Source organism: Clavelina lepadiformis, chromosome 1 (assembly GCF_947623445.1).
Source record: "Clavelina lepadiformis chromosome 1, kaClaLepa1.1, whole genome shotgun sequence".
Lineage (NCBI taxonomy): Eukaryota > Metazoa > Chordata > Ascidiacea > Aplousobranchia > Clavelinidae > Clavelina > Clavelina lepadiformis.
The window spans coordinates 2,303,897-2,313,215 of NC_135240.1; positions in this window are offsets into that span (position 1 = coordinate 2,303,897).

The window sequence follows — 9,319 nt, forward strand, 5'->3', positions numbered from 1 at the left end:
CGTGATGTTAAGTGACCGTGGGATAGAGAAGACGCTTTGATCGAAAACGTTATAAATTATACCATGGTGAGTTTAGAACTGAAGAAACAAAGATCGGCGGCCTAGAAGGTTAATGATGCAAAGCGATGCACTCGACTTGCTGTATTGTCAAGAAAACGTTCCTCAATGAGCTTGATTGAGGCATGAGTAACAGGATGCGCGTTATTACCTAAGAGTTCAAATACAGTGCGATGCACGATATTACGCAAGAGTCAAATACGAGTTTCTCCGTTTTGAAAGTGCAACTGATCCACATAATGCGACCGTGGCCAATCAAGCCTTCCCCGGTCAATATAACTGCAAAATTCGCGTCTTCTTTGTGACTTCATTGTGGTCTGTCATGCGTGATGCCGCACAATGGAGTTGGCGACTTGTGACGACCTCACGACCTCAGCGCAGTTGGAAAGTAACTAGTCAATAGTTACCTTTATACTGTTTCCACAATGGACGCGAAGCTACAGAATCAATGGAAACATCCGAATCGGCAACGGCTGCATTATGGGTCCGCGAAGGTTTCCCCTTCGCGCGTTTCTAGGTTTCTGTCAAATTTTTCCACACCAAACACGCGAGCGATCGTATTCGCGCTTCTTGTGGTACAAATAGATGCCAGTTTCCATTTGACAATAAACTGCGATTTTGATACTGATACTGATGATTGATACTGATAATTAATAATTATAATGATTATTGATATTGATATTGATATTGATATTGATATTGATATTGGTATTGGTATTGGTATTGGTATTGGTATTGGTATTGGTATTGATATTGATATTGATATTGATATTGATATTGATATTGATATTGATATTGATATTATAATTAATAATTATTGATGATACTGATATTGATGATTGATACTGATAATTAATAATTGACTCACTGTGACATTTCATTTTACTTGTTTAAGTAAAAATAGATGTCAGTTCCCATTTGACAATAAACTGCGGGGAAAAAATGACGACCAATGAACCAATGTCTAGAAATATGTTACTAGGTTTGATAAAACCATAAATTTTACAAAACAAATGAGAAAAATAGGGCGAAAAGTTAATTCACCGTGGGTTATAAACCTAACGATCAAAAACGTTATCAATCATACCATGGTGAGTTTAGAACTAAAGAAACTAAGAAAGGTGCCCTAGAAAGCGTATGATGCAAAGCCTTATACAACTGACACAACTCGAAAGCTTTGTTTAACTTTTCACCCAATTTTACAAAAGGCATTTGGTAAAACGCCAGTCAACACAGTCACAGGCTAATATGCCACAAACGCATGTTATGCATGAGACAAACTTGGCATTGATAAGGTCGGGATAGGTAGATAGGTTATGGATAACATTTTAAATGCCGTTTGATATTTGGAAACTTGCTCTGAATAACTTCATGTAAAAACTCATTTTTGTACATCAGACTTATCTTCGCTCGAATCTGACGATTCAGATTCACTTGTCTGCTGAAGACTGGCTATTGCAGCATTTACTGTTGCGTCGATTTCAATGTCAGAATCCTCGTCATCAGAGCAGTCTGACAGAAGATTTTACAAATGTCTAATCCACGCTTTGCTGTAAATCTTTGCCTAGACATTTTGTAAATGCTTTTGTTTTCAGAAGTAGGCTACTATGATACTGACTCCGATGAAAAACTCCAGAAAATTCAGATAAACATCAAACACTTCCCTTTAGTAAAGTTACTACTAAACTACCACAATAGATAAGAATAAGCAAAGGTTTTCACAACATTTACCTTGAACTAGTTTATTAAGGCAAGAGCTCAATGTAATTGCATCCCATTTACATTTGGTAATAGTTAATTTGTGCAATTTTTCACTCGTATAAGTTGCGAGATACATTCGGTAATTTTTACTTCGTGCAATTTGATATCCGTATACGTTGCGATATACATTTGGTAATTTTTACTTCGTGCAATTTTATACCCGTATACGTGGCGAGATACATTTGATAATTTTTACTTCGTGCAATTTGATACCCGTATACGTTGCGAGATACATTTGGTAATAGTAACTTCGTGCAAATTTGTACCCCTGCAAATGATAACTTACAAAACTTACGTTCGTACCCGTGCTAATTATAACTAAATCTAACCTCATTTATAAAATGGTTGCACTCAGTAGGCTTTTGTTAACCCTATTTAGCAAATGGTTACAATCAGCAGCCATTTGCTAACCCTATTTAGAAAAAGGTTAAACTCAGTAGCAATATGTTAACGCTATTTAGTAAATGGTTACATACAGTAGCCATTTTTAACCCTATTTAGCAAATGGTTTCACTCAGTAGGAATTTGTTAACTCTATTTAGCAAATGTTTAAAGTCAGTAGCCATTTGTTAACCCTGTTTAGCAAACGGTTTTAGTCACTAGCCATTTGTAAAATAGCAAAAGGTTACCATGAGTAGCCACATGTTAACCCTATTTAGCATTTGTGTCATTTGTACAAAAAGGTTTGTCAGATGATAGAAGCCCATATTCTGAACGAGTAGAACCAGCTGCTGACGTTTCATCAGAAGAAAGTTTGTCAGCTGAAAGTAGCACAATTGCTGAAGAAGACAAGTCATTACAAATTCGCCGAAACAAAGACTGTGGCCAACAAAAGGCGGTCCGGGATAAAATAATTGAGCCTCGTGTTGTTCTGCAGCAGGTAAATACTCTGAAAAATCTCTTAAAATCAGTCGTGGTAATTTTGCATTTTTTGGTTTATAGATCGACATCTCTAATATGGCAGGTGCTTCGAAGCTGCCGGCAAGTTAAAATTTAATTACGACTTCACAGTGAAACTATGGTTTTATTGATATTATTTCCTGTCACTCCACATGCTTTACGTGTCCAATGCGTGCATCAATCAAGAAGTTTATAAATTATATATGTACTAGTCACACATATTTAAATTAAAAACAGAATTTTGCTTGAATTACCAAAATTTATTTTAATGATTTAGGAAAGCCCCAGCACATCTGCATCACCCTCCAGAAAGAGGAAAAAGAAAAGCAATTCCAGAGATTTTAATGTCGTGGTAAATAGCATTCTAAGCATTGTAGTATATATTGGGAGATTGGAATAGGGGAAGGTGTTTCCTGATATACTTGACCGATAATGTAGGTATCACTCCACAAACGTTACGTGACCAATGCATATATGACTGAACCATGCGGTTATAAAAAGTATGCATACTGTACACACATATTTAATGGCGCAAAAACACTGCACAGTTTTCTTGATATACCAAAGTTCTTTTAATAATATAGGAGAGCTCCAGCTCAGCTACAAAACCATCTAGAAAGAGGAAAGCTACTTTCGATCGTTATAGTTTCTCGGTAAGTAGTATTTTAACAATTTTCGTTTATTGTATTATATTGCATATAAGTTTACATATTTAATATCTATTTTTACATGTTTTATATAATTCCTCAAGCCGAAGCCAGGGGAAAAGCTCACAATTTTAAGTTTTATTAAGTACTTTGTTATAAATTTCACTGCATTTTGATAAATTTAGCCATTAAATCCACATCGATTGTCGAAATTAGAGAAGGAAGAAAAAAAAGTTAATGTTGTGGTAGGTCTTAGTTAAGTTTATTTTTCATTTGTATCGCCAATGTAAAACGTAAAAAATGCATGTGCCTTGTATAATTATGTATGCGGTAATCTATTTTCAATGATTTTATTATTAATTTCTAAAACTTACTGTTTTTAACAGAAATCTCGGCGACAGTTTGTTCTCACCCAAACGTTCGCAAAATTGTCGGAAAATAGAAAGAATTGGCCTTAATTCAAATATTTTCCCACTACGAGGTGGTAGAAAATATTAATATATGACTAAGAGCATTTTAAGAAAAGTCACAAACACTGGATTTTTGGGTGTAATTTAGTTGAAGTTACGTTTGCACATTTACGTTAATCACAATCACGTGTTCGTATCCAGCTGAAACATTTGCTGCAGTTTTGTTTGATTGAAATTGATAGATAGAGCTTAAAGACATGTAGAGTATAATGTTTTTCCCTAATACGATAACACTTTTCATTCCGACGATAATAGCATGATAATAGGTTCTATTACATGTCATTACGTCACATAGAGGTCGGGGTTACTTTAGAAAAATGCTTATTGTTGCGTGAAAGCTAAAACAACGACAAGTACCAAGTAAGAAATGCAAGTCTTGCGCAAACGCAGGTTGACCATCCAGGGCATCCGGCAATGGGCGCCATTGCCTAACTTGGTGCAGTTGAGACGAAAGTTTATTTTTCAATTTTTATCGCGAATGCAAACAGGGGTTGATGAAGCAGAAGCCGCAATGCGTCGATTTGGACTGCAGACTAGACTGCAATCCAAGTCATAACATCTTTTCCGACATACCGCCATCACTGTGTGTTGAGCGAAAAGTTAATTCATAATGGGGTACAGGAAAACGTACTGATCTAAAACGTTATCAACTTTAAGGTGGTGAGTTTAGAACTGAAGAAATTCGATAAATACCCTTGCTAAATTTGCCATTTGCTAAATAGGGTTAACAAATTGCTACTGATTGTAAACATTTGCTAAATAGGGTGAACATCATGTGCATATGGCAACTGATTATATCCATTTGCTAAATAGGGTTGACATGTGGTTACTCATGGTAAGCTTTTGCTATTTTACAAATGGTTACTGACTTTAACCATTTGCTAAATAGAGTTAACAAATTGCTACTGAATGAAACCATTTGCTAAATAAGGTTAACATATGGCTACTCATGGTAACCTTTTGCTATTTTACAAATGGTTACTGACTATAACCGTTTGCTAAATAGGGTTAACAAATGGCTACTGACTTTAACCATTTGCTAAATACAGTTAACAAATTCCTACTGAGTGAAACCATTTGCTAAATAGGGTTAAAACTGGCTGTAGACATTAAACATTTGACAAAGGCGGTTAAAAAATGGCTACTGTATGTAACCATTTGCTAAATAGGGTTAACATATTGCTACTGAGTTTAACCTTTTTATAAATAGAATTTGCAAATGGCTGCTGATTGTAACCATTTGCTAAATAGGGTTAACATATTGCTACTTACTCTAACCTTTTTCTTAATAGGGTTAGCAAATGTCTGCTGATTGTAACCATTTGCTAAATATGGTTAACAAATGCCTACTGCGTCATCTGTGTCAATTGGTGAAAGCGTTTTATTGCAGTAAAATATTGTGTTTGCTGTTTCAAATTTGAGAAAATTAACTTTTTCTCAAACGCATAAAAACGCTGTGTGTTAGTGATTGTTGGCAGGCCCAACGTCGAATCGTGTACGATTGTAGTTAGCGCGCCAACCTAGGTCCGACGAAGATTTTTTGTTGCAATTTGATACCCATATACATTGCGAGATACATTTGGTAAATTTTATTTCTTGCAATTTGATACCCGTGAAAGTTGCAAGATACATTTGGTAATATTTACTTCGTGCAATTTGTCACCCGTATACGTTGCGAGATACATTTGGTAATTTTTACTTCGTGCAATTTGATACCGGTATAAGTTGCGAGATATATTTGGTAATTTTTACTTCGTGCAATTTGATACCCGTATAAGTTGCGAGATACATTTTTGTAATTTTTACTTCGTGCAATTTGATATCCGTATACGTTTCGGTATACATTTGGTAATTTTTACTTCGTGCAATTTGATACCCGTATACATTGCGAGATACATTTTGTAATTCTTACAGTCAGTCACAGGCTAATATGCCACAAACGCATGTTGCCTAAATGGAACAATGTAAATTATCGGCCAATACAAATAATTCAAATTTTTCACACAGCGAGTTGGAGAAAATATTAATATATGACTAAGGGAGTTTTAATGAAAGTCACAAAGACTTGTTTTATGGGTGTAATTCAGTTAAAGTTACTTTCCCACAATTACGTTGCGGCGTGGAAATCGAAACGAAATTGTTGCAAAATAATTTCTAAGTTTGTATATGGTATTAGTGGGTTAACGTTTTTTCATCGTTACCAACCATAGACGGATTTTCTTGCATTGCTAAATACGTTAAAGTTGTAGAAAAATTGGTGATGTAATTCTATATTAAGCGGACTGAATTAATCAATAAATATTTGTTTAAGTCTGAGAATATTGACTGATTGTACCCATTTGCTAAACAGGGTTTGCAAAAGGCGACTGAGTGTACCCATTTGCTAAATAAGGTTAAAAATTTAGCTAAAATATTAAATATGAAGTGCATTTCAAAATTTTCGAAAGTAACAGAAATATATGAAAGTTTAACTTTTAAATGTATTCATACATATGGAAAGTTCCCATTTGCTAAAAAAGGGTAAAAATTAAGCTTAAATATTAAATATGAATAGCATTTCAAAAATTATTCTTGTAGCTTCGTCGCATACCTCATAATCACGCCAATGAAGCTCTCAGTTCAGTATCTCAGTTCTTTTCAATTGCGTGACTACGATTCACCATTTTAAGATTACCAGTTTCCTTTTTATGCTTTTTTTTAATTTTACTTGCTGTTGTGTTGCAGTTTAGCTTAATTCTTGTGTCAAAAACGCGAAACAACAGTATCATTCAAAAACAAAACGGCTTCATTTCAAAGCGGTGGCTTCGTCTTCTTTCTGTATAAACCTGAAATCTAATAAACTTTTACATAGAATAAACAGAACTATATACTTTGTGGCGCAGCAGGTACACACGTTAATCCTATCCTAACCAGGCTAGTTTGCTCGATTTTTGAGATAATATTGTGACCAAATCTGACTGTCGGCTGAAAAAACATGAATTTAGCAAACATATATTAGTTATTTTGTGGTGTTTGATGTTAATACCATGTGTAAAATTCTGTGTCAGTGTATTTAGTGGCCCATATATGAGTAGGCCCGCGCAATTCGATTCCATTGATTTAGACTTGGCTACTTGATCTGGAGTGCTATTTTTCAAGCTATTACCAAAGCTATTTTTCAAAGTTTCTTGTCAACCTAACTTAAATGTTATAAGTAACCTAAACTTTAAAACCTAAATACATGCACTGTACAACCTGTACACTGTAAAACCTAAATACACTGTGAACCTTGTAACCTAAATCTAACTCCAGTTAATGCGTATGCGTTTTAAATAAATGTAAATGCGTATGCGTTTTAAATTGAAATAAAAGATATCTTTCATTGTTTTTTAAAACAATAATAATACACTGTTTGCTTCTATTTCAGCTTTTAAAAACTACAAACTGCAGCATTTTTCGCACACAAAGGTAGGCAAAGGTTTTGAAAAAATTAATACAGAAATATTGAACTATACTATACGAGAATGAAATGCAACAAAAACTACAATTGTTATCACGATGAAGTAGATATAGTGAAATGAAAATGTTGTTGCATTTTCACAGACAAAAGCCATGTATAGCCCTTGTTTGGCCTTTAATGATTTGGCCATTCCTCAGTAAGCCCACACATAAGCCATACATGCTACTTCGTAGCCATGTAAGGCCCATAGATAAAACCTACATAATGTTTGACTGGGCATCCACACCTAATTATCATTCAAAGAACGCCGAATCAGTTGCCGGACTTCGAAATCGAAAAATCTTCGACTTCGAAAAATCCGACGCAAATTTAAAATACATGACAATTGGCAATTGGCATCAAAAAGTCTTAACCCTAACCCAGAATAAGGCGTCCAAATATACCACATTTATTTCGCACATCCACACTTAATTATCATTCAAAGAACGCCGAATCAGTTGCCGGACTTTGTCCTGCAACTGTTTCGGCGTTTTGGAATATTCTTTGCATTTGGGGAAGTTTCCATCTGCGAGAGCCGTTTTAGCATCATCCGTTGTTATTCCCTTCTTCGTACCAATATACCATGAAAAAAATTGTTTAACTTCAAACGATTCATCTGCAGAAAACTGTGGCCGAGATTTCTGTTAAAAACAGTAAATGTTAGAAATTAATAATAAAATCATTGAAAATAGATTAACGTATACATAATTATACAAGGCACATGCTTTTTTACGTTTTACATTGGCGATACAAATGAAAAATAAACTTAACTAAGACCTACCACAACATTAACTTTTTTTTCTTCCTTCTCTAATTTCGACAATCGATGTGGATTTAATGGCTAAATTTATCAAAATGCAGTTAAATTTATAAAAAAGTACTTAATAAAACTTAAAATTGTGTGCTTTTTCCCTGTCACCGGCTTGTGGAATTATATAAAACATGTAAAAACAGATATAAAATATGTAAAGTTATATGCAATGTAATAAAATAAACGAAAATTGTTAAAATACTACTTACCGATAAACTATAACGATCGAAAGTAGCTTTTCCTTTCCTCTTTCTGGAGGGTTTTGTAGCTGAGCTGGGGCTCTCCTATATTATTAAAAGAACTTTGGTATATCAAGAAAACTGTGCAGTGTTTTTGCGCCATTAAACATGTGCGTACAGTACGCTTACTTTTTATAACCGCATGGTTCAGTCATATATGCATTGGTCACGTAACGTTTGTGGAATGATATAAACATTGTCTATCAAGTATATCAATCTCCCGATATATAATAAAATGCTTGGAATGGTATTTACCACAACATTAAAAATTCTGGAATTGCTTTTCTTTTTCCTCTTTCTAGAGGGTGATGCAGATGTGCTGGGGCTTTCCTAAATCATTAAAATAAATTTTGGTAAATCAAGCAAATTTCTGTTTTTAATTTAAATATGTGTGACTAGTACATATATAATTTATAAACTTCTTAATTGATGCACGCATTGGACACGTAAAGCATGTGGAATGACAGGAAATAATATCAATAAAACCATAGTTTCACTGTGAAGTCGTAATTAAATTTTAACTTACCGATAGCTTCGAAGCACCTGCCACATTAGAGATGTCGATCTATAAACCAAAAAATGCAAAATTACCACGATTGATTTTAAGAAACTTTTTAAGGAAATTTACCTGCTGCAGAACAACACGAGGCTCAACTATTTCTTCTCGGACCGCCTTTTGTTGGCCACTGTCTTTTCTTCGGCGAATTTGTAATGATTCGTCTTCTTCAGCAAATGTGCTTCTTTCAGTTGACGAACGTTCTTCTGATGAAACGTCAGCATCTGGTTCTACTCGCTTAGCATATGGGTTTCTATCATCTGACGTACCCTTTTCTATAAATGAAACCTCACCAACTGATGCGCTTCTTTCAGCAGACGGGTTTCTTTGAGCTGAGGCGCCTTTTGTTTCGGTGCCACCAGCCGAGCTGCACGACTGTGATTAAAAAAAGTTATTCAAT